At 43.0% G+C, this 20,508-nt stretch overlaps 1 protein-coding gene across 1 annotated transcript in view; it reads right to left on the bottom strand.

Annotated features, from left to right (window-relative positions):
- The window catches only part of PHYHIPL (phytanoyl-CoA 2-hydroxylase interacting protein like), a 112,189-nt gene extending 93,125 nt beyond the window's left edge, over positions 1-19,064 (bottom strand). The window contains exon 1 of the mRNA XM_030950935.1: positions 18,857-19,064. The gene's annotated coding sequence lies outside the window, so the exon portion shown is untranslated. The remainder of the gene's footprint in view (positions 1-18,856) is intronic.
- Between the last annotated feature and the right edge of the window lie 1,444 nt (positions 19,065-20,508).

The raw sequence follows: 20,508 nt of genomic DNA on the forward strand, positions 1-20,508 counted from the left end.
GGTAACATCCTATTATTGACACAAACTCCTGGATGCAGGCTGTGGTGAACTCTGCCCCTGGCCAGGCATGCAGCAGCCACCGGGTACCCAAAGAGCCAGAGTCACCTCAGATCCAGATGTTCCTCCCTACTCTCATCTTCACCTTTCTGGGTACAAAACTTTTGCTTCCACAAAAAAAACAAAAAAAAAAAACAAAAAAAAAACAAAAAAAACCAAAAAAAACCAAAAAAACCCCAACCCACAAATGTGTTCTTGCTCCTTGAGGAAGGGGAGGATCATCACAGGTGACAAATAAGTGATACAATATTTAGATCAAAGGCAGATGTAATTCAGTCTGGTCAATGTGGGATAAGAACCTAAGCAGGATGGAAGTGGGGGAAGAAACTCGATTTTTTTTCAGAAAACATTTGCTAATATGGCTCTTCAAATAACAGATGTGTATCACAGGAACACTCAGGCTATTGCATCAGGGTGGAGATGGGGCTCTTCATCACATCACTGCAGTGCTGAGTCAGAGCCCACAAGTCACCACAATGCTGCGTGCAGGGCTGGCACCCTGAGCAACAGAACTCCTGCAGCACTTTCTGCAGGGGCAGCTGTATAACAGTGTTCTGGATAGATTTCTGGGGAATTGAACTTCCCATAGGTCTTCAAATACATCATTCAGTCTTCACTTCTGTCTTATACAGGCTTCTAAAGGTAGCTGATTTCAGGTTGAGTGCAGTGATTTTCATACAAACTGAAGTACCTATAATCTGCTGACATGAAAGTTGTTGATATAAAACAGACTATTTCATGCATACAATATATTTATTTAGAACTTGTATTCTTATATATAAAAGATACGAAAATTTTCTCTACTGATTGATATGATTGTCTCCATGTGCATTAGTTATTTGTGTTAGTAGCAGGGAGAGCTACAAGGGTGGCTTCAATGAGAAGTTTCTAGAAGCTTCCCAATATTCTGCTCAACATCATAGCCCATGCTTCCAAGAGAGACCTGCCATGGGTCAAGGCTGAGCCCAACTATGAAGGTCATAGCACTACTTGGATAACAGATTTAAGAATGAGAAAAAATCCTGCATAACATCAATTTCAGACAGAGGGGAGTGAGAATATGTGAGAGAAACAACCCAGCAGACACCAAGGTGAGTGCAGAAGGAGGGGCAGGAGGTGCTCCAGGCACCAGAGCAGCTCATGGTGCAGCTGTGGTGAGGCAGCTGGGCCCCTGCAGCCCATGAGGTCCATGGGGGAGCAGACCCACCTGCAGCCCATGGAGGATTCCCCACAGACTCAGTACAGCACCCAGTCCTACACCACCCAATGAAAGGGCTCTGGGGGAACAGAGACACCCCCTGCTCCCAGGGCAGCTCTTCAGCTGCCTCATACATCACCCTTGCCACTGGAGGTCCCTAGGCTCAGTGCTTGTGCTTTTGGGAATTAGTAATGCCACCAAAGTCTCCCACTGCAGCCTCTGCATGGTCAGGTGCTCAGAGTTTTCCACAAAGCACTGAGTTCTTATGTTTGGCTGGATTTCCAACACCAGGTAATATCCCGTAACAGAAAGCACCTCACACACACAGAGAGCAGAACTTATTCCAAACTTTGTCACTGACTGGAACAAAACACTGCCTGGTCAGGAAGCACAGACCATCTGGGGAAACAATTCCCATGTTGTTTATCCCAGATGTGCATCTTTCCAGAAATTTATCACTCCTGTAATCTACTGCCCTAAAAAGGATTATTTATAATCCTTGGGTGTATTTTGTGAACTCCCAAGAAGCAGGCAAAGGCACAGAGTATCCCAAGATTGTGGACAGGCTGTGAGTGACCCAAACTATCTGAAATATCAATAGCACAAAGTGACAACATAAATACCTAAAAGCCTGCTTGTGGGAAACAGTAAAAATAACCAGGTCAATAAAAACTACATCAAGTGAGCAAAGCTAAATAAGCTTGCAAAACCTGGAGTGGAAGGGAACTCAGATCTGGGTTTTGAAAATTATAGATTTCTCATTTCCATTAATTTAATCCTAGTTCAACTGGCTAGATTCTTTCTGGTAGCATAGTTTGAGTGTGCCAGACTTTCAGTCCATGCACCCAAGACATCTTTGTGATCTTAGCTGCACCTTAGCAGGTTGGCTGAGCTCTGTGCTGGCAGGAGAGACAACCCATAACATAATGGCAGCTGCTGTCTGGTTTCTAAATATAGTTTAGCTCTACTGAAGATTTAAGAACTTTCCTACAGAGGTTAACATCACTTCAGTGCAGACTGGTGTAATGTATATATACACACACTCACACAGAGGTAAAACACTCAGTGTAGGTGCATTTGACTCCATTAAAAAGATGTGCCCACTGGACTGTGAATAGTAAAATTAATTCTGCATGAAAAGGTTCTTATTTGTGCTTTTGATGACAAACACTCTCACATAGATGGGAGAGGTATAATCAGCAGTCTGCTATTCTGAAATCCTAAAGTGGCTTCAGGGGAGCTTCCCTCTACTGATTACCATCCTGCCAATGCCACAGAGTGAATTTCACCCTCTTTGCCAGGACCCAATGCCCATCTTCCAGGGAAGAACCTCTGTTTCTGTCAAGGATGTTTCATGGACATGCTGAATTATCAACTTCTGGTCTGAATATAATCTCAACCTGAAAATAAACACTATCACACTCATACCCCAACCTCTCTATTTACTGTCCCTCTAGCTTTCTATTATCCCAGGAAGTGCAAATCCTGCCATCAACACAGCTTTACAAATGCCAAAGCCAACCACATAAAATCAGGGTTTATCCAGATGAAGGCGAGCACAAAACTGCTTTCAGATCCATTGAGCAGCTTGTCCATGGTATGGCCAGCACAGACCTGAGAGTGAAGAAGGGGCAGGGGATGGAGCATGCTAAGTGCAGCTACCTCCTGAGTGGGACTGGTGGGCTGTGGAGACACCCCAGGAGCTGCTCCCTGCCTGCTGGGGACACAGAACACACAGACCATGGCCAGCCCAGTAAACTCACTATTGCCTGGGGATATTGGCATACCTCTGCCATCACACATCAAAGTCATCACGATTCTTAAGGGGTTCTCATTTTTTATTTTAAAAAACCCCTAACGCCAAGACTTTACTTTGTTCTCAACTAGGATTTACTGTAATTTGTGTCCACATGCTACAGTACACAGTTTGTCAAGAGCTGTGAAACAAAGAAGGGGATACAGTTTAATACAAGTAACACTCCAAGTATGTGGTTACTAAAATGACAAGCAATATTGTTGCTGGTGGATGTTTGTTTTTCAATGGAGCATGGTTTACTCTTCCTAGCAGTAGGCATGATTTCTCTTAAGCAATATATTTGCTCCAAAATTAGAATAATTTACTCCAGAGTGCGTATAGGTTTAGCCCATATCTACATCTCTTTGGATTCTGATCAGGGGGTGCCTATTTATCCCAGTACTTCTGCATAAACCTCTTTAAATGAACTGATTCCAAGAAAGGCTAAAATTTCATTTTGTTATTGTCTGCAGGTTAATCCAAATAAGAGAAATACCAGTCTAACTACAGAAAGAAAGACAGGACAGAGAGAGAAGGTGAACACACCTCTCTTACAGGAAACAAAGATGGGCTTGTTCTGTTCAGTGCTTAGTGCTATCTTCATCTCAAACCATTCAATCTCCTCCTCTTTCCCAGTGTTCTCTCCTCTTTAATATCTCCTCACATCTATTGCTATCCACAGTTTGAGCCATAAGCAACTTCCAGCCTCCAGGTAATGCAACCAGCCATTGTACACTGCTTGATGGGGTAGCAAAGGCTTTTTTGTCCTGAACAAAGGTTTTAAAATAATTTGTATGCTAATTACAGAATAAAGAAATAACCATGGATTTGTCAGCACATGGTCACTTAACCCATTATTGAATGACTGCATCACTCTGGCAACACACTCTTTTCCCCAGTGGGGAAATTTTTAGGAATTTGCTAATTTTTAGTCCATTTGCTGAGACCCTTTGGGCTCATGGCTTTGCTCTGTAGGAACTGGGAGGTTTTCACTCAGGATGACAGGAGGAAATTATCAAACTGCTCCTTGGCAGCAACAGAGCAGCACATCCAGCACCTTGTGGCTCTGTGAAGGGGAACTGGACCTGCTGTCCCTAATCAGCAAGAAAGAAAAGCTGCTTTTATAGCAAGACTCTTTCTTCTTTTGTACTTCTGCCCAAGCTGCAGCCAGCAGATACTGGCAGGGATTTCAATAGCTGTTTTGAATCAGTGCCTGACAAAAGCACAGGCAGGTTGAACCTGAACATCCTCTATGGAGCTACACTGAGGTTTCAGCATATTCTTGGTCTAGCTCAGCCCACAGGCAGAGCTGCACTTTCCCATGTGTGAGATAAGGGAATATAAAAGCATTGTGTGTGTATTCCCTGCCCAGTGCGGTCCTCCTTGTGCCCCTTCTGCTGTTGCCACCGTTGCGTACAGAGTTGTCCAAGTTTATTTCTGCTCTGCATCTGTGCAGTTGTTCAGATGTTTACTGGAAAGTGAGACAAACACAAACCAACAGTTTGTATTTCCCTTTCAAATTGGGACTCCATTTGCCTCGGACCCTGAAGACAGGGACCGCTTTGAAGCAAATTCCTGTACTCTGAGAAGCCAAGGCCAAGTTAATAACATAATTGCTGCAGTTGAAAAGTGTCACTAACAAGTAGAAAAAGTACAAAACTTCACACTCTGAACACAATTTTCTCCTGAGGAAGTCCCTGTGGTGTGCTGTCCTCTCATAAAAGGAAATGGTACCTTGGCATTTTGCTGGCTGGGGGAAGCAGGGGATGGGAAGGTGGCAGTTTTTCAGTCCCAGCTCCTCCCAGCTCCATGAGCAAACAACTCAGTTCCTTCACCCTCCTGACACTTTCTAAGGAGAACAGGGTGCAGATGGGAGGGTGAAAAATCCTTTTATGCTCTTTCATGCATCAGCACTGAGATTTATCGTGTTTTGATCATGGAAGTGCTGCATCCAGGATTGCAGGGCAGACTCAGTACCCATTTCCAAAGATGGGGTGAAAGCATGCAGTGTAGCTTCCTTTTCCCATGCTGCCTGCATCCCCATCAGACACAGTTCTTTATGGCTCCATGCAATGGTTTCAGTGATTGCAATGTATGCAGACTCACAGCAAGACTTGTGGCAGCAGCCAAAGCCTTACAGGTTGACAGAGTGGTCACTCCTTCCTGGCAGCAGCAATAGGAGCTGCTGCACATGAGCTGGAAGGTGACTAGAGGCTCCCTGCCCAAGTGCAGAACAGGGAAAAAAACAAAGGCAGAAGGAAAGAAAACAAAGTGGAAGATCAGAAGAAAAGCAGCAGCAGACTACAAAACCAAATGGGTAGCTGCCTGCACCCTTGGGAATGTGTTATTCCCTAAAGCATTTCAGGAGTTCCTTCCCTAAAGCAGCACACTAATGGACTGGATGAGAGTGGCACAGAGCCAGGTGAGCAGCAGCCCCTCAGCCCAGGTGTGCAGCTCCCCGTGTGACAGGCCCAGCTGTGTCACTGCAGAGCCCGGGGCTCCTGGCAGGAAGGGAGCACAGCCAGGGGTGCGTGGCCACGTGGGCTGATGCGTGACACTGCCTCTGGGAAGCGCTGCTTGGGAGCACAAGCATTACCAAAAATGTCATGCAACTTCCAACCCTCCAACACCCCACTTTCCTTTCATAGCTGTCTCATTTTTTTTTCACACCCAGTATAATCTCTTATGGTGGTTTAAAGCCTCAGTTCCTCAGACCACGGGTTCATATATCTAAAACTGCAATCACTATTGCTGCTGTGCATCCCTCAGTACTTAATAAGCCAAAGAAACACAGACCAGGATGCTGAGTGTCACAGCTTCCTTAGTGAGTCAGCTAACAGTGATCTGCCTTTTTCTCCCCATAAATGAAGGCCAAGATTAATTCCTCACTTCCCTGCACCTCCCCAGCTGCTGCCTTCCTCCCTGTTTCTCTGAGTCAACCTGAGACCAGTGCCAATGGTTCAGACCTCTCAAATTCTTGCAAGCCAAAGAAAAACATTTTTCTTCATGTTGTATTTTATATGTGGAATAAATTGTTTTTGTGGTTATTGAATGCCCCCATGATGTGCTGACATTTAACCATCCCTTCAAGCTCTTTAGTTTACATTTTTAGTTTGACATTATCCCTCAATTCTTTTAATGAATTGTGCAGTTTTGTAGTAAACTGAGCAGTAAATCATACAACCTCTTTACAGCTGGTTTTACAAAATGGGCTTTAAAGACAGCACAGAGGTAGGACCACATTACTAAAAAAAATTAAAAATAGGCAGTTCTGTCCTGCCTGTGGCTTTGAGCTGAGCACTCCTTGTATTTTCTCCTGTTTCTCTTAGACTTCCAGCCTTTCTCAGAGTCTCATGCTCTTGAAGGCTGCATATTGCACACACGGCTGGTGGGCACACCCAGCCCTCCCTCCTTCCCACCACCCAATCTTTGCTAGGATTGTTTCCCTGCCCTTATTTCCCAAAGTGAGCATGGCAGGTATTTCCTCATGCAGTTGGAGGCTGTGCAGTCAACTTCCCTGTAGGCTCAGAGAGAATGGACAAACATGGTTGCAGGAGGCAGAGGCAGCAGTATTGTGAAACCTGTGCACAGCCCAGGAACTGCTGGGTCTGGCCCAGCACACCTGGAACAACTTCAGCTCTTTCCAAGCACAGCTCAGTAGCCACCCAGATGATGCAAGACAAACTAATTGAGAAGTGCAGGTACTTTGATGATGCCAAAACACTTGGTGGAGATAATTAATACACACTTTTGTGCAAGGAAACCACTGAAGCTCTGTTATTCCCACTGCAAGAATCAAGTGGAACAAGTTCTCAGTTTGCAAACCACTTTATACTGAACCACCAAGAAAATGTCTGAGTTTAATAGCAGGGTTAGGATGCAGCACAGCGTGTTTAGCTGCCTGTGCAAGCTGCCTCACTTTGACACCCTTCAACCTGGGGTGCACTGTGGGGGAACCAGGTACAAAAGGGGTAAATATTTTGATCACAAAAGCAAGGAAATCACAGGATGCAGAAAAATCTGTCAGAAAATTCCATGAGTAGCTAATCTGCAAGAATTTAGGTTACCTGTCATGCCCAGCATATGAGCTGGGAAAGAAAGTATAAAGTCCCTTCGGAATGTTCAAAATGGGAATGTCACGTTCCCTTCTAAGAACACCAAGCCACACCCTTTGTCCTTAGGCAGGTGGAAAGTCCTGAGGAGGTGGCAGATTTCAGGAGACATGGAAATCTGACTGCCTCTGAGTTGTGCCATGCAATGTCATTGTCGTATTGCTCAGATTATAGAGCATCCCTGTTCAGCCTGCAGCTGTGTGTATTACTGATGTAATTGAAAGCCAAGCCAGAAAGAAGATGAAAAAAAGAAAAAAAAAAAAAAAGAGAGCAAGAGAGAGAAAAAAACATGTTTTAGATTTGGCCTACGACACTTGGGACATTTTATATCAGAACAAGTGGACATTTGTCTGGGGTTAGTCTGCATGGATGCATCACCAGAGACGCATTTATTATTTATCCAGGCTCTGGGCCTAGAGAAAGCAAAAGGCTTATGTAAACCCCCAGTTGGGATTTCTAGATCTTCACTTAGGCATTTTCTGTACCAGCTTCCCATGCAGACAGCCCACTCAATTAGAGAGAGAGAGAGGGCAGAAAGGATTCCTTCGTCAGAGAGTGGGTACCATTAAGTGCATGACTTTGAGCTGCTCTTGTGTAGCTGAACTGTAATTTTCCCCAAAGTGGGGATGGGAAGAGCTCTAACTGCTTACTGCTGGAAGGAAACTACAGGTATTACCTCTGTCAATACAAAGCTGTCCAAGAGCAAGCAGCTCAGCTCTTAGGGGGAAAAGAGAAGAGAAGCTGTGTTTCTGTCTCCCCAGTGTAGCCACCCTGGCAAGGTGAGAGCATGGAAGGGCTGTCCCTGGTGGGGCATCCCTTTCCATCCCTTTTCACTATGAAGGGACAGTCACAAGTCCTGCATCCAAAATTAATAGTGACATTATATACTCTCAACCTGACTGTTTACACTTGGGTACTCACTCTTGTTTCTGGACACAGTCACTCTGTAGAACTGCTTGGAATGGGATCAATAATTCCAGGTGGTGCTGCACCTCAGGCATTTCCCACAACCTAAACATTGGCCTTCCAATGGTGCTTACCCTGATGAGGCAGAGGCTGGGGAGATGAAGGTATACATTGTGTATAGTAAGGATTTGAGAGCAGTCTCACTTTGAGACTGAGTTTGAGAGAGCAGACTCAGTTTGAGTTGAGTCTCAGTTCTTAGGAACAGTCCTATCCAGCAACCAAATATTTGGTACTTAGCTTTGTAAACATTAGCTCACAGGAATTCAACCATATCTCAGTAATTAAAAGCCTTTTGCTAATAACATTGGATATGAAAGAGTGGGTGGCCAAATGACACTCACACTGTGTATCAAAGGTCAAAGAAGCAAATCATTTTTAATTGAATATGCAAATTGCACAAACTCTCTGGATGTAAAGGAATTTGAAGGCAAAGATGAGAATTTGGTAAGTGATACCATAAATCAAATGAGATACATCTACCCTTTAATTAATTATTTGCAATTAGAGAGCTCTCAAAAGTAATGGGACACCATTCCCAACTGGCTTGGAAATGGGAATTTCAGCCTAAACAACTGGAAGAAGACAGAAAATTTACACTTGTAGACAGAATATAATTTGGGCTTTGAAGGAACATTTCTGTTTACTACAAATCTATCCATTTTCATTTTTCAGATAGCTACAGGCACCACACTACTGCATTCCAGCAGTATTTTGATATTTATTTATTTTGTGATTTTACAATCCTGATGGTTCCCTCCATGAGGCATGTAAAAACCCCACAAAACCAAAATCTAACAGACTAGGCAGGGGAAAAGTAAAACTGATTTTACACAAGGTGTTGTGAAATGCAGTGAACTGAACAAACAGAAAAGCAGGTGGTATATTTTCTTAATTTGTTTTATCTACCTTGGGTGTTGCTTAGAAAGTATTAGGCAGGCATTTGCTAATAACTGTGTGTGTTACAGCAGATGGTCCTCCATTAAAAATCAGAGCTCAGACAGAGAGCTCTGGGAAGCCCTTGAAGCACTGAAGAAACTGTCAGTCATGTATTTGTGCCTCTCCAGCACTCAGGCTGCAAAGCCAGCCTGTGTGAGCCACATTCCCCAAAGGATGTGCAGTTCTCTCTCTATCCTGCTGAGGTATGGATCCTGTACAGGGAGCATGTGATCTGCAGATTTTTCCTTCAACCCTTGGTTGCAAAAGAATGGTGGGAAGCAGCAGCAAAGCTCAGTGCTAGCTCCTGTGCTGGCCAATGACTGGCCATAGAGAGATCAAGATAACAGACACCTGAGTGGTTCTTGAAAAGAGCATAAACTACAAGCTAAGGCTGTAACAAGACCATTTCAATCTCAGGGAATGCTGGACTGTGACTATATCTCACCTCTTTGATTTCCCCAGGCTGGCTTACAGATGAATTTTTAAAACCTAATTTTGATAAAGTATATTTGGACCTCAGCTTCATCCAACATGGTGAGGAGCTGAGAGGTGTCCTCTGCCTCTGTACAAAAGGGCTCTCTGTAGTTCAGGATACAGAGTAACCCCCACTTGTCTGGAAAAAATTAAAGAGAAGAAAGCGCCCTGTGCACATCACTAAGTGTGAAAGACAGTTCAAAGGTAATAAAATGCTTTTCAGTGCCACAACTGTGATGTGACTGAAAGCAGTCTTGCTTCCTGGGATACAAGAGCAGTGCTCAGTTTTGCAGCCTGCTGCAGAAGCCTTTGAGATCCAGCCCTGTCCTGCTACCACTACCAACAGTACCTGCACTCACACCACGGTCACCCCTCCAGCGCAACAGAAACAAATCAGAAACTGCTTTAAGAGATCAAAGCAGGGCATACTGATGTTCATCTACCTTTCATCCAAACCAGCACCTGGTGTAAAGGATTTACAGAGAAACCTGCCATGCCATACTATTGTATGTCAAGAGATGAAGACCCAATATACTCTGGAATATGCTCAATCATGACATCAGGCCAGATGCCCTGGAGAATGTTTGCCTCTTCCTCCTGTCATTGAAATGTTCTGAGAAAAATGCATTTATCCCATTTGAAGCCAGCTCACAGACTGGGTGGGGAGCATGCATGCACAAAAGAACATTCTCTGTCTCACCATATTTACGATGCAAACAATCCTACTTGTATCCTATACAAATGCAAAAGCAGATGAATTAACAATATAGGAAGATGACCTCTATTCCACGGCACAGAAAAGACTGGCCGCTACTCAAGCACCTTGGCTCCCCGAGCACACACTGTCCTGCTGCTCCTGTACCAGGACTTGCTCAATTTGTGAAGAACCTGGCCTAAGGTTTCCCTTGTGGAGGCATCCCTATAAATCAAAATTGAAAAACTTCCACAAATCATCCTGCACCAAGCACATTGTTATGTATATCAGAGACAGTTTCTTGCCAAAGTCACAGATGTAAAGGAGTCTGTAAAATTTCCTCAGTTAGTCAGTGTAGACTCCTAGTGCCAAGTCTGGTTAAACATAAGATGTCTTCCTTAACAGCAAACCCAAAGCACCCACAGGATGATTGTACCTGCTGCTCACACACATTTTCTTTCCTTAATGTCTGACTTGCAGACTTCAATCCAAAGACATAATTTCTCTAATAAAGAACATGCAGAATAAGCACACAAGCGCTGCTAAAATATTTGGCTCTCTAGTTACTTCGTGGTGATATTTGAAAGGATATAAACCCATCCATATTTTTGGCTAAGATATTTACAGCAGTTCCAAGTGCCAAAAAGATGCAGGTGTGCTTGTTTAAACACATTCCTGTGGCTTCCTTCTGAGCTGATATTGTTTTTGGGTAACCAAGCTTTCACAAAAGCATCCATCAGCTGTGACAGGACCCATCATGGTCAGTGCAGGCTCCATGCAGACCCTGTGCCCCACAGAGCCTGGCAGGGAGAGCTGGGGACAGACTGCATGGCCTGGGCCATGGCAGTGTGAAGGTAACTTCTCCTGCTATGGCTCATTTCCCCGCCTGCACAGGTAGAGGGATGTGTTTTTATAGCTGCACTGCTTTAAATATCTTCCCCAAAATAGTACAGCAATACCTTTAAAGAAATACAGCTGCTTTCCAAAGTTATATTGTCTGTAAAAAGTCTAAAAAACTTTACATACCTGAGCAGAAGGCACATCTGCTCTGTAAGGAGCACTACATAGAAAGGTTGTTATTGAATTACTGTAGCACTGAGTCAAATCAGTGCTGCAATCCTGTCACACACCCTGAAGAAAGGAAAGTCATCCCTATGACCTGCACTCCATTTTTTTTAACAACTGCATCTTTAGGTCATTAATCACCTCGTGGACTTAAAGCTTTGAGTAATCCAAAATGGACTATAACCAGTCTTATTGCTCTCTTACAAGGAAAAGGGTTCATTATGTCCTAGAAGTTTTTTACTTAAATCAGAATGTTCTAATGGTTGACTACTGATACTGGTCACATTTGAGGCAAGATCTTTAATAACCAACTTTGAAACATTACTGTGCTGACCAAATCTTCCCAAGCTTTTCCCATTAATTACTCTGCCCCATAACCAGTGGTCTCCAACCTGCAGGATTGTCAGACCCAGTGTCACCATACAGGTGCCACTTTTGGCACTGTGTTCAGAAATGGTTTCATTATGAAAAAGTCAGTGGCCTAGCAGCTGCAAAGTACTGAAAGCAAAAGAAGACCCTGAGCACAAGTGGTTTCGTGTTTCTTTTTCCTGCCTTGAACCTGATGCGAGCTCTTGGATGCCCTGATGGTTTCCTGGCCTCAGGAGCTCCCTGTTCCAAAATTTGTTGAAATATTTATGCCCTCTCCCTGTTTCCCATGTGAAGCTGTGGGGTGCATGCAGGGCTTGGCAGTGGGGCAGGCACCTGCTGGCCCCACTCCACAGAAACCTTTCAAAGGAGGGGACATCTTTAAAGGTCTGCTTTGCAAATTACCTCCCCAAAAGCACCTGGGGCCCAGCACAGCTCAGCAGAGCCTGACTCCCTGCAGAGATGGAGTGGTGGTGCTGAAGAGAGGGGCAAAGCCTTGAGTCATCATCATACACCTCTTGCAGATAACAGGCTTGATATGCTTCATTACATCAAAAGCTGCAGCCCAGCTGCCAGGATCCATTTTGCAACCCAAAAATGCAAATGCAATTTCCCCATCTAGTGGTCCAGCAGAGTAAAAAAGCCACTTCTCTTGCAGCTGATGGAGGAATAGCGTCTGGCAGGGACATCACCCAGCTGAGTGCTCATTCATCCGCAGCTCTGCCCATCCCAACAGCAAAAAAAAAAAGCAGCAAAAAAACAGAGAAACCATACAGTAGGTACATAGACCTGCTTTAAAAAAACCCCAAACAACAAATATTTAAAGAATAGACAAAGCAAACAAGAAAAGTATGCTCTAAAGGATGTGTAAAGAATTGTATTCCTTAGGCAGATGCAGGAGTTAGTCCAGTGCATTTTAAAATATTCAGGAAACTGCTCTGACAAAATATCAGAATTACCTTGGAAACTTTGACAAGCCATTAGCTGTGACAGCAAAAAACCTGTTTCCTAGAGCTCAAATTCTCATTTACTGGGTATAGGGTCTGACAGCCAGTGTTACTGGAGCAACATACAGAAATAATAAACGAAATCCCTGCGGTGAGGCACCTTTCAGCTGCTGTGAATTACAGGTTTACATGGGCCATTCACTGCTGTGATTCCCCTCACTGTGATGGGATTTTAAGCAATGCAGGATGGTAGGCCAGGCGCTGCTGCCCCTTCTCTTTCAGTGCCAGCTGGAATTCTCAGAGGTTTTTCAGGAATGAAGGATGGGGCAAGAGCAAAAGCAACCTCCATAGAAGGTGCTGTGGGGGCCACAGTGCCCAGATACTTCTCTTACTTCTCCAACCACCACAGAGACAGAGGATGGCAGAGGCCACTCTCATGCACTTCCCAAAACGTTCCCTCAATGAAGGGCAGATTCTTGGCACTTCTGGGGAGGCAAAATACTTCCCTGATGGCACAGCCCCACACAGTGAGACCCCAGCTCTGGCTCCTGCTTGCCTCCAGCCGCTCACCTTTTCACTGTGTCTGGTCCTCACAGCAAGAAACTTAACCCCGTGCTGGAGATGTGCCATCCCTTTCCAGTCTAACCCCAAGCCACACTCCATTCCCTTTGTTTTCCACTTTGGGTAATTACCCAAACACAATTGGAAATGACTACTCTGTGACATTAATGATTAAAGGTTCTTATGGCCAAGAGAACTTAGTATCACAAGCAATACAACCAAGCTCCCTTGATGGCAAAACTGGTGTCCAAACCAATGCCAGCACTAAGCAGGACTTCTGGCTTGTTCAGGTTTTTTTTGGAAAGAGTAGTCAGGAAGGTATTTTTGCTTGACCCATTATAATTCATAAACTTCCTCCTCTCTGTCATTTTACATCAGCAGCAGAGAAATGGTTTCTTATTTCCCATTTTGTTTTATAGATTTTCCATAGAGAAGATCCAGTGCATGAAAGAATGAGATACACCCACTTTGTTATATAAAAAAATCCACTTTTAAACATATTTCAGCTTATCTGCTCCATGCAGTTTATATGTAGTGCTTGGTCTGCTCATAAAAAAAAAAAAATCATGACTTTATAGAGAATGAGATATTTCCATAAAGATCAGATTTCATTTTAAGAGAGAAAGCCTAGCTAAAAATCACAAGAGAAAAGGAAATAAATTGGCCAAATGGATCCTGCCTATTCAGAGCTTTTCTTTGGGGCTTTTCTTGACCACTCACTTCAATGTAACAGACAGCATTTCTTCATAACAACCATCCATTCAAACTGGCCATGGCTGGGAAATAGTTTGATCCTTCTGCAAGCCATGCAAAATATTGTGCTGGCAATATTAACAAGGGAAAATCCCCTAGGGGTGATCTGGTCTGCACAGCCTGGGAGAGAAGCTGCTTCTGGCTTGTTACTTCAGATGATTCTGGGCTTGGAGAATGTGAAACACACATGAGACATTAGAGGTGGGGAGCAATGGGCATCAAAGGGAAAAAATTTCCCTGACTAGCACATGTTTCCCTGAGCTGATCCTTATCCCCATGATCAGCTGTGCTCATTCCTCACAGGGAGGACTTGGAGAGAAAGAAAGGGAGCACTGCCAGATAGCTGAAGGGAAAAGCACAGCTACATCTACATCCATTTTGTTGTAGCTGTAAAGAGAACAAGCCTTTTCAGGTTTTATTATTATTGGAAGCAGCAGAGGTTGGGAACTTGGGGAGCACAAGGGTTTGGTGCAAACTTCAAGTACAGGAAGGTAATGATAGGAGTTGGGGTGGGACAAGGCTGTTGTTTTTTGATTTTGTTTGGCTTTATTTCAGAAAAATATAATTGTGTACACACCACAGAAGAGAAATTAGAAGTTCACTCATATCCAAGGGAGACAGCACAGCAGGCTAGCTGTGAAAAATCCAAGAACAGTCAGAGCAGCACCTGGAAAAGCACAGGGTGCTGAGACTCCCATCATTTGCAAGGCTGGAAAGTATCTTGAGAAAAGGGACTTTCCACTCACTTTAGCTTTTAGAGACTTACAGATTCTCTGTATAATTCCCAGCATTCTCAATACTCAGCATCTATCTCACAAGCAGGAGGTGAAACCTCTGGGAAGAGATATCCCCCTGTGACTGGTCTGACAACATGGACTGCACCAGGTGGTTTGTACATTTCTGGTACAAGGCAGCTCTGAGTTCCTCCCAATGTTTTCTTGTTTTAGTGCTAACTGGCAGATGAAATTTAGTATGATGCTTGTCTGGAAGGTGCTGTCAAAAGGCCATCACCTTACACCTCTGAAACAACCAAGACCTCATTGCTTTCCCCTAAAGAAGGAGGCTCTTTCCTCCTTCCCCTAGGCCAATGAATATTTTTTTCTCAAAGATGCAGTTGGATTCAGAAGACCCAAACCACTCTCTCCACAGAACATAAACAACTTAGAGAGCAGCCTGAAAACTTTCCCACACTGAGGTTGTCACCTTCTCCCCTCCCTATCAGAGGATCGTTCTGAAACCAGGACAGTAATTCAGTTTTCTGGCTCTCTCCCTTTTCACTCCCTCATTTAGTGTTAACAAAACACAACTGTGTGCCAAACACAGCGCAATGTCTGTGGAGAGGAAATGCATCTGGGACAGACAGAATCAGGAGCTGCAGCTCATTTCCCACAGGCCACGTCAGAGGGTCCCTCCCCCTGGGCCATTGAGCCTGGCCAAACCACGGCTGCAGGCATAGGGGCAGAGCATCCCAGTGGCTGGGTTGTGGAGGTCATGCCATGAAAACTTCATGTGACCTACAAACACTGACACCAGCTGCCAGCAAGTGGGCAGGGGAGAAAAGACTGTACTCAGTAAAGACCAGCGTGCCAGATGAAGCCCTGCCCACAGCCCCACGGGTTAGCCACTAGAGACTGATGGTGCTCACGCCTGGCAGCATCATCCAGCCCCAGATCAGGCGCTTGCCCCTCCTGGCCTCCAGGTTTGCTTTTCAGCTTCCTCAAAGAAGCTTAGCAGTCACTCAGTGCCAAGGAGTGCAGAGACAACTTTCTCTCAAGAACTGAAATGTCAAGACACAAGAAAGCCTGGTTGGAGCCTTTCGCAACAGGAAGGAGGTTGCTACAGCAGTAATTTACTGTGGTAGGTTTTGCAGCATGATTGCAACATATCATTACACCAGTTTTATCCTTTTCCATTTGGCAGACACCAATTCCTCCCCCTGTTCCTCACAGAGCATAAGCCAACATGGCTGCATTTCAATGGCTTCCAATCCTGCCAATAAAAATATACTAAAAAATCCCCAACAACTGAAAATTCTCACAATTGCATTAGCTTACTCAAAACTAATACATACTTATATACACACACGTAAATAAAAAATATACACAGGTCAGCCAACTTTAAAGGGTGGCGCCATGAAATGGTGGGGTTGGTCTCTGAGTAGATAAAACAAACAAAAGATAGGTTGAGTAGGAGCCTGAAATGTGATGGGCTGTGCAGGTCTCCAGGCCTATAAACTTGGGCTTAGTTGATAGTCTGCTGCCTCAAATGATTTAGGTACTTCCAGGCACAAAGAGAAACCACACACCCTCTTTGAGAGACTTCTGTGCATTACAGACCCTGGAGCTGGAAGTCACAGGCCACAGGAGCAGCAGAGAACCAATGTTCTATTGGTACCAGGGGGAGGGAGCATTCAGGAATAAAATGTTTACTGCGATGTTTTCCCCTGTCCCCCAGGATGTGCTCATCCTGCAGACCAGTAGTTCAGTGGCAGAAAGGCTCCTAATGAGCACCTCTCTTTCTCAGAGAGGCTAAAATGACTATTTCAGTTGTTGAAGCGCCTCCCTCTCCGGGCTTGGTAAAACAGGGTCTTTCCAATAGGGTTATAGATCCATCACCTACAAGAGCCTCTGTTGTTTGTACAATCTGTGTGTGGGGAAAGGCATTTTCTTCCCTTGTTATGTTTTTTGAAGATGGTAATGGGGCAATTTTTGGGCATATCCCAGCTGAAGGAAAGTCTAAATTCTCCTATTCAATCCCATTTCAGATCTTCAGACTTGATACCTATTTGAGAGCAGGGCATTACATGACATTAATCTTCCCATCTAAGTAATGGGGAAAGAGAGAGTTGATATCAGCTCAGATTAGCCCACTGAATGGAAGATACTCCTGAGATATTTCCAGAGGATGGATAAAATAGGACAATGTATCAGTTTCTTAATTGAAAAAAAAATAAATTACTGCAAGGTACTGAGCTTATTCTTCTGGGGAACTGTCTGTAATTCAACTGAACCAATGTAGTTCTCACTCAGGGAAGGAACTCCATTTTAAAAGATATTAAATAAAACATTTGTGACAGTTGCAACATTCCACAGCTTAAGCCTAAAGAATTAGCAATTAACATTCAATGATAAGGCTGTATTTGTATTCTAGATGTCAAACTTTGCCTGAGCTCCATGCAATCAAGAAACACTCATTTTCAAATGTATTACGTACAAGTGGATTCACAGTTGTACCAGACTTTGAGGGGATGGTGAGGGGGAAGAAATGAGGAATAAAGAAGCAGCCACTAATCTTTCTTCCACTTAAATTCTTGTTTATGATTTCAGCAGTGCAGTGTAAGTAATGATGAGGAATGAAGGAATTTATATTTTCTCATTTAACAATGTGTAGCTTCAAAAAAATATTTGCATTAAAAATGGACTTCAATATCTTGTCAGAACAATAAGCCCATTCTCTTAAAGGTCAGCTATTACACTTTCAGAGAAAAAAGAAGAATAATCATCTTAATCCTAAGTGACTACTTCAAACGAAACAATAAATTACTTATTTCTTTCCATCCTTCTACATTATTATCAGAAAAAAAAATTAATGAAAAGCAACTCCAGCAAAAAGCTCTCTGAGGATTTTTTAAATGTGGATCAGTTCAGCACAGAATAGCAAATCTGTATCGGTGTGGTCAACAGAGTGAACAAATTTGCAGGAAACAAATCTGCAGAAGGAGTAACTGACCAGTAAGAAGGAAAAACTTGCATGTTGTTTAATATTTCTATATGAAATACACTTGAACATAAGTCCTTCTATATTCTATATTGTTCAATCATGAAAAGCTGTTTTACAGTTCATTTTAATGATTAAATTTCATAAAGCAAACAATCTACTCCCTTGTGCTTTCTGTGCTGTGGTGGGCCCCACTCCTTGGGCACCTGGTCAGCTGCACTTGGGCACAAATCCCAAAAGCAGTTCCTTGAGAAGATAAATTTCACCCACCCTGCACTCGGGTGAGCAAAACTGAGCTTGTGTGGGAGAGGAGGGGTAGGGAGGGAAGGTGTGTCCGGGCATGTAATGATCCAGAAAAGGAAGATGGATATTTACCATGGTTTAATTATTTTCCTATACAATTCTCAATTTGTTGAATGTTATTGCAGAAGAGTTTCTTGCTTCTGCTCTGTTCAGGAATCCAAACATAATTTAAATATTTGTGTTCACACTGCAAAAACTAATTTATTTTTTGAAATAAATTGTTTAAGTCACAAGGGAGATGTCAAGAGGTTTTACTACCACAAGGTCCTTTTCTGACTATTTAGGAAAAGTTCATTTTAAGCACTGTGCTGTCAATCTCTGAATGAAAGTTCTTAAAGTACTAATCCTTCAGAAATTAAACTTTTATGAAATCCATTTATTGCTCTTATTAAATAACTCAGGCATAATTCTCAAACCGAATGCAAACCTACTAACATCAAGAGAAAACTGAGCAAACAGAAGCAGCTGTGAATATCTACTGTAGATAATCAATGTGTGTATAAAACAAAATGATATATTCTTTCAAGACAATCGAGAAATTCCACCAAGTTTGCAAACTAGAGATCACCTCAACTGTATAAAATCTTTACCAGTGCTGGATCTCCATTGAATTAAATTGTGTAAATCCCTGACGTAGAGGAAGTGGAGGTTTCTAACACTAAGAAAATTATATACAAGCAGATTAAAAGAAAATACCAACAGAAAGCCTTTGAGAAAAGAGCAAAACCTTTACACTAGAAACTAGGCTCAAGGCAAACTAACACAATTCCAATTTTAAAATAGGAATGCACACACTTCCAAAAGCCAGAGGATTAAGTTGAGGGATGGAAGATGCACTTCATTTACTTTACACAATAGCATTTATAAGATAATTTACTTGAAACAACAGACATTTTATAAGGAAAACCCTACCTGGTGGTCATCAGGGAAGAAAATGTCATTGGATATCTTCATTAGTGGCACTGAGCAGACATTTTCAAACAAGTTTCCATAATGACCAGCTCCACCACTCCACCCTTAAAAGGCAATAGCTCATTTGGAGACCATCCCTGGGTTAGCATGGCTGGAGCTGTTTCCTACTGCTATTGAACTTAAAATTAAGTTTTTATCAATAAAACTCCCTGCCCTTTCTTATACAGCTGCTTGAATTGTAAGAATCATGTGCTAGCACTATGAATAATCCTGAGTAACATCTGCTTGAGCTGTCCCAAATGACTTGACACCTTCAGCAATGCTGTCCCTCACTGGTCACCTGTTTTCCCACATAGCTGTGAGTGCATTAAACAGCGAGTTGCTCTGCATTCTCAGTGGAGATCATATTCCCATGTGAACACTGGCCATTTGTTCCTCCCTTATTCTATTTGTGTTTATAAATCCATTAAAAAAAACCCAGCCAAATGAAAAAAAAATCCCAACCAAAATCATCTTATCCTACAAAAACTTATTATCTATACAAACATGTATTGAAGTCCTTACAGTAACTTTACATATCCAAAGACACTATATGAAGCAGGTGGTTTTTTTCTTGACCACCTTAAAAAAACTTAGGAAGTTCACCCTCTTATGGTGTGAGCTGCCATGCCTGTATAACTTGTGTCTTTTTACTACAGCATTCCATTTCTACTAAGCTTTTGATGTAACTTTTATTTCTATATTCTGACTTAAACTGGGTATTTATTCTCATGCCCTTTTTTTGTTTGTTTATATGTACAGTATTTGTTTCTTGTCTGGTTTTATGTGCTGTGATTGACAGGGGCTATTTACTTGTAATAGAGTTTGCTATTCTCTCTCAAATTTATTATATTCTATCATATTAAATCCCAGGATTACAGGATTTTTATTATTTCAACAGCTTGTGTGTGTCATTTAGATTTCTGAAGACTTCCATGCACAATGGCTTTTCCAGTTTGGAAAAGAAATGCATCTAAGCCTTGGAGAAGCATAATGCCACTAAAATAACCCAGCCAACAAGGTTTGGCTAAGGCAAAGCCCATCTTTCTTGCAAACAATTTCTCCAAATGCTGTCCCACTTCCTAGGACACCTAAACTCTGCACCCTAATGCTACCTTTTCAACACTGAATCCCCCTGTACTGTCTAGCCTTGGCTCTGCAGATGGTCACACCCTCTGTGAGAGCCCCCTTGGCATGAGGGTGCAGATCTCAATGTGATTCTCACCACAGCCTCTCTCTCCCCTCCATCTCGGCAGCACAGCTGTCACAGACAGAAATGGAAACACAATCAAATGCTTGGATGTCTTCATAGCAGAGTTAAAAAAAAAAAAAGAGAAGGTGAGGCCTCTCTGATCTAGGAAGCTGCTGGCATAGCAACAGCAGAGAGGGAAATGTTTTTCAGCAGCAAATCATTATTTTTAAGGAGTCTAAGGGCGACCCTTCCCTGCTTAGCAGGCTTTTTGACAGAGGGCTGTCTGTAAGGGAGGAGAAAAACCAGTTCTTTGGCAATTTGGAATTAAAATTTCCAAAGTCTCCCAGAAAATTGGATTTTCAGCAGATAATGAGGCAACTTCAGATCTGAGCATGAAATGGTAATTGAAAACAAGGTCGAG

Source organism: Camarhynchus parvulus, chromosome 6 (genome assembly GCF_901933205.1).
Source record: "Camarhynchus parvulus chromosome 6, STF_HiC, whole genome shotgun sequence".
Taxonomy (NCBI): domain Eukaryota; kingdom Metazoa; phylum Chordata; class Aves; order Passeriformes; family Thraupidae; genus Camarhynchus; species Camarhynchus parvulus.